The sequence below is a fragment of the Pseudophryne corroboree genome, chromosome 2 (genome assembly GCF_028390025.1).
Source record: "Pseudophryne corroboree isolate aPseCor3 chromosome 2, aPseCor3.hap2, whole genome shotgun sequence".
Lineage (NCBI taxonomy): Eukaryota > Metazoa > Chordata > Amphibia > Anura > Myobatrachidae > Pseudophryne > Pseudophryne corroboree.
The window spans coordinates 218,399,221-218,405,369 of record NC_086445.1 but is presented as its reverse complement, the minus strand read 5'-3'; the positions used below and the strand labels follow the sequence as shown (position 1 = coordinate 218,405,369).

At 41.6% G+C, this 6,149-nt stretch overlaps 1 long non-coding RNA gene across 1 annotated transcript; it reads left to right on the top strand.

Moving 5' to 3' along the window:
* The first annotated feature begins 2,312 nt into the window (after positions 1–2,312).
* Positions 2,313–5,909, top strand: LOC135050668 (uncharacterized). Its single transcript, XR_010241730.1, has 2 exons — positions 2,313–3,134; positions 4,138–5,909. It is a non-coding gene; the product is annotated as an uncharacterized LOC135050668 (long non-coding RNA).
* The last annotated feature ends 240 nt before the right edge of the window (positions 5,910–6,149 follow it).

The window sequence follows — 6,149 nt, the reverse complement described above, 5'->3', positions numbered from 1 at the left end:
GTCAAGATACACCTGTTTGTCGTTATTATTTTGAGTCTGTTTGTATTTCCTAAAAGCCAGCTTTTTTGCTTTCACACTAGTTGATTCTTCTTTTGTGAACCACACTGGCTTCCTTTGCCTGGTGCTTTTCCTAACCCTTTTGATACAAAGGTCTGTTGCCCTTAGTACTGCCCTTTTCATGGTTTTCCCACCTCTCCTGCACTCCTTCCAAGTCCCTCCAGCCCGCCAATGAATCACTTAAACATCTCCCCATTATTACAAAGTCATCATTCCTAAAATCCAACACCTTTGTTTTTGTGTGACAGGAGTTGGAACATGTCTTTATACTAAACCATACTGCTTGATGATCACTGGATCCCAGGTGCTCACCCACATATGTGTCTGATATCCTGTCACCATTTGTGAGAATTAAATCTAATATGGAGTCTTTGCGAGTGGGCTCCCTCACCAATTGCTTGAGAGATGCTCCCTGTAAGGAATTTAGAAATTTGCCACTTGTAGCTGCACTAGCAAAAGACCCCTCCCAATTTACATCAGGTAAATTAAAGTCTCCCATGATTATGACTTCTCCCTTTAAAGCCATTTCAGTGATGTCCAACAATAGTTTTCTGTCCAAATCCTGCCCCTGGCCTGGTGGTCTATAGATCACCCCAATGCGAATAATATCCTTCTCCCTGGTTTCTATGGTGACCCAAAGGGCTTCAGTTTTGTCTTCAATATTTTGTATTAAAGTAGCATTTATGTTTTTTTTTCACATACATTGCTACCCCTGCTCTGATTCTTCCCATTCTATCCTTCCTAAATAAATTGTATCCTGGTATAGCAATGTCCCAGTCATTATTCTCATTGCACCATGACGCTGTAATTGCCATAATATCCAGGTTATCCCTTGTCATTATTGCATTTAGCTCTGGAAATTTTGTCTCCTAAGCTCCTAGCATTTGCACACATAGCTTTAGGAATTTGGCCTGTGCATCTGTTACTAGTAGCCATGTCAAGAAAGTACAAAATAAATGACAAATGTAAAGTTAAAATTACTTGTTTGGTGATGTTGATTAGTGTTTGTTATTTGTTTTCTTTTACTAATCAGTAATCATACTCTGTCCTTTACACCACGACTACACCTGACCACAATGGCCAAATGTTCAAGGAGGTAAACACCAGTCAGCATGCAATAATAAGCTGTTTCACCGAGCAACTTCCCCACACATGTAATGACAATTACAAGAAAATCATTACATCAAAAACCATACATGAGTTTGTATAAGCGAGAACTGTAGTGAGCAGATTGGGGATGCCTTTTCATAGGTTAAAAAGACAGATCTTTTCCTAGACTTCTCTACCCAATCCAGATGCTACCTTTTCTAATGTCCAAATGTGATGATGTATCTATAAATAGGGCGTTAACCAAATTCATATGGGCCGGTAAATGTCCCAGGATATCGTTGTTAAAATTATAACAAATTGGGAGGTATTAATCTTCTGAATGCTCAAGATTACACTCTGGCATCCAATTTCAGATACGCACTGGATTGGGTGGGGGGTGTGGACAATTATGTTCATCAGACTTTAGATCAGGCGTTTCTCTTAGATACTACTGTAGTTGCTTTACTGTACATGCCGCTAACCTCTTTTCTAGTGGAAACGCAAAGCAATTCATTATTGTTTACTCCGTACATGGCCTGGCGCATATCTCGTAGGAGACTGTGCTTGTCATGTACTCGATCGTTATTTTTACCTCTGATACATAGGAGTGTGGATGTTGTTTTTAGGACTTGGCACCTTCATGGACTTCGCTTAGTTCACCAGTTTCTGGAGGAAAGCTGATCCTCTATTCTTACCCTATCCAGACCTCAGGAATTATACCCCATGTTCATATTACATTATTTGCATATTTTCAATCAAGTGGCTATATTTTGAAATTATTGACAGAGCTTTCTTTGGCTGTTAGATCTAATTCCTTGGATGTTTTACTATTGGGTCGTAAGGGAGGACCGCTTCCCACCTCTACATTGTATGATCTGATTAGGAAAAAGTTAGATTTATAGTTGGTTACCACTGGAGTAGCTAAATGGAAAGATGCATTCCCTGATCTTTCAATACAGACTATAATCCAGTCATCTGTATTACTAAATAAACAACTGGTATCTTCCTCTTTCATTGAAATGCAATATAAAATTTTGCATAGGGCTTACTATACTCCTAAGCTAAGATTTATAATAGGTATATCAGAGAATTCAGACTGCTTTAAATGTTCATTGATGGAGGCAGATCTACTTCATTGTCTGTGGTCATGTGATACTGTGCAATTATTTTGGAAAGAGGTCCAGTTGTTTATTAACGATATCTTGCACATTCCATTTACAGAGAATATGTCTTGGGCCTTATGGAATTACTATCCTCCCTCAGTGACTACTAAGCCAGCAGCGGGTGTGCGCCACCTATTGGTCAAAATAGCAGCAGTGGCTAACAAAATATGAATCCAATCTGACCGTATTTCCTTTTCTTGTATGTTTCCAAGACTTGCCTATCAAATGGACTGGGTTGAGTGTTCATTGGATGCAGAATTAAGAGCGTCCAAATTTTTTGATATCTGGCTGGCCTATATAATTATGCTGTCTTCTGTTGAGAAAGAACATGTTAGAAAGATTGTTCGCCTTACCACATGGTATAACATGGCTGTTCTGGAAGGAAATGCTCCCCCTTTCTGATTAGCTCTTTCCGTTTTTTTTTTTTAAATTGTATTTGCTCCACGGCTGCCCTTTCTCTTGTTCATTACCTTTTATCCTTGCTATCATTAACTATTTTTTATTACTAGTGACATTTTCCTTCTCAATGCTCTGTTTTCCTTAGCAGGCTGCTTATGTCTCCTTGCCATGCTGTACAATACTGTGTCATTTGAGTGCCTTGTAATGTTTACTTTTTCTCAATAAAAATATATATATAAAAAAAATGCTTAATGATGTGACGCGTGTGCTTAAGCAAAGGTGGCGGATGAGGTGAAACAGGCACGCAGTACCAGTGGTGGGTGTCAAATCCCAGTTCACTACACTTCCTATGAAGAGGAACTGAAGAAGTCCTGCCTAGAGTCCACGTTGAGGACCTTGATAGGCCACCAGCCCAGGCACTATCTGGTGAGTAACCAACAAATAACATGCCCTTTAATATGCTTAATATTTTTAAATTAAACATTCATTTGGTTTAGCAATTTCTGTGAACAACACATCCCAGCATACACTCACACACGTCATGCAAATCTGTTACTTTTGCATTTTAATTTTATTCTGGGAGCTGTTGTCCCACAGTACTACATGGATGCAGTGGCGTCACAAGGTGGGTGCGGGGGGTGCAGCCTGCACCCAGGTGTCACCCGCCGAGCGGTGACACCAAAGTGCCGGCTCCTGCTCAGTGACAGGAGCCGGGTGCTGCACTGTAACATTACGTGCAGCAACCCGGCTTCTGTCACCGCGTAGGAGCCGGCAACACAGACACGCTAGTCTCCGGAGGCACTCCGCAACTCCCGGAACCCCTGAGTGACAAAAAATGCGGGTCGGGGCACTTAGCCATGCCCCCTCCCATGAAGCCATGCCCCCTCCACGAGTATGGCCCGCGAAGCCATGCCCCCTTTGCACCCGCGGCCGCACCGAGTGTATAAGAGGTGAGTGATGCCTCTGCATGGATGCCTACTATTGTTTCCTGTGTAAATTTAAATGTGTATCTACATTCTTCAATCCTTAATGGAAAACCAATTATGTTATGGTACAAATGTTTTGTTATCTTTTTTTGCCTATGTGTTTTTTGCCTTCATATAACTTCATTACCAGCTGCAGATATGTTGTTGCAGTGCTGTTTGAATATGATATAGGAGTTAATGCAACTGCCACAGAGCACGCACCACTGATGTTGCACATTGATCCATTTTGCAGTTGTTGACTCTACCAATGTCTATTTTTTACGTGCAGTGTCCCTCCAACTCTTTACCTTCCACTGTTATTTAGTAATACAGGAAATTTCCCCTAATACTGCACTTATACAAAGTTTTTATGTAAAGTTTTTAGTTTTGGAGTAAACAAACATATTCTTTATTGAAAAATACCATATTATGTTTTACATATTTTCATTTGTCATTTTTCTTAGAAAACATAGATTACTTACCTATAATGTATAGGTTGTAGGGCCATCACGTCCATGACCACCCATACCACCAGTTGATGAGGGTGAAGATGCAGCTGCTGACCAAGTGCTGGTGTTGGCACCCATCGACACGCTTGACCTCTCAGATGTGATACCCAGCAGCAACACCAAACAGCAGGACCAAGCACACCTACACCACACCACACTCCATCTGTGGAGGAATTTACACTGTCATTGGAGTCTTTTAGGAACTCACAGTTGCAATTCATGCAGAGGCAAACGGAACAAATATAGAGTTGCAGATACAGAGCTTTAACCAAAATATAACGGGCCAACTACAAAATCTAAACCAAGATATTCAGCCCAAACTCATGACCTGCTCAATGTACACACTGAATTGGTGGCACAGAGGCTTAAGGTGCATACACAAGGTGAGATTTTGACTAAATGCCAATTTTGACTATGTAATTTCCCTTGAACTCCCCGGAGCCCAGAACCACCGATATTGACTATACACATGGTGCGATTTTGACTCTACAATTTTGCGTATAGTAGAAACTAGATTGTACACTAGTCAAAATTGCCTTGCCTGCACAGTCTATTTTTTCTTGGGATAACCACCCCGCGGGAGCAGGCATCGCAACCTGTATACACATTGTGTTATTTGTGCTAACTTTTCTTACGATTTTGACTATATAGGGTAGGGACAGTGATAAAGCAGGCCAAAATGACCCAGTCCATTTGATGTAAAGTTACTGTAATTTTGTTATTTTTCATTTTTTGTAAATGACATAATGTTGTAATGGTGTGTATTCAATACACAGATCCAAAAACTTGGCATACTTTTCTGCAGAAACTGATACCACTTTCAGACAGAAAAATCTCAAATTCCTGTTTTTTTTCCGGTTTTGTGAAGCCGGGAAAAACCCGGATTACAGTTCCTAACCCCTTTTCACACAACACATTTAACCCGGATTATTCCCGGGTCGACCCCTTTCAGACAGAACCCATGTCAGCCCTGCAATAGACTAGTGTGTCATAAGAAATGGACTGTTTTTATGGCACACAGAGATGAGGTCATGAAAAGTGGGTGGTGACCGCTCACAGCATTAACCATGCCAGACGAGTTACTGCTGAGTAGCCCGGAGTTCCTGAGTTCTTACTGTTTTTTGCTGTTCACACAGCATATAAGAGTCTGATGCAGCTGCTTGCACTGTGCTACCTGGCACAGTCTTATGCCAAGAGGAGAAGGCAGCTCCCTTATCTCTTCCTCCTTAAATTGCGCCATGCTGTCTCTCTCATCCATCTCCCCTGCAGCACAATTGTGACCTCAGACGCCAGTGCCACGCCCACTCAGCCAATCAGAGAGACCCTGCTGCTCAGCCAATTGCGAGTGGCACGCCAGTTCAGCCAATCAGCGCTGTTAACCGTGACCCATTTCTAAAATCCCGGGTCGGACCCTTTCAGACAGCCGGCAACCCGTGTACGATCCAGGAAAAACCCAGGTAGAAACCTGGGTTGAAGTCCCGGGAATTCAGTCCCGTGTTGACCCTTTCAGACAGAAAAAAATCCGGGGTCGACCCTTCCAGAGCCGGGAAATTACCGGGTTCTTTTCTCTGTCTGAAAAGGGTATGACATATGGTATTTCAGTAAAAATTTCTATGTCCGACAAATAATGTGTTTTGGTATTCTTTAATATATGCACAACAAAGTGTAAAATTATTAGCTGGTGAAATGTTTGAAATACAAATTCAATAAAAAAAAAAGCAAGTTTACTCACATTTGCATCCTATTACATTTGCGAGATGGTCAAAATGTGCGAGTTTAGGGCTAACCTGTTTTTTTTTTACCAAATCGCATCCCATTACACCCTGCCCTTTATCTGCAAAGAAGTTTGCAAACTCGTTGCATCTTGCCGAGGAGAGAATTTCATCAGGCTGCAGGCATGCTGGCTTACATAGCATCTGCCCTGTACAGAAAAGCAGAGGTGGCCTAATGTTTGCTGTCGTGATCTC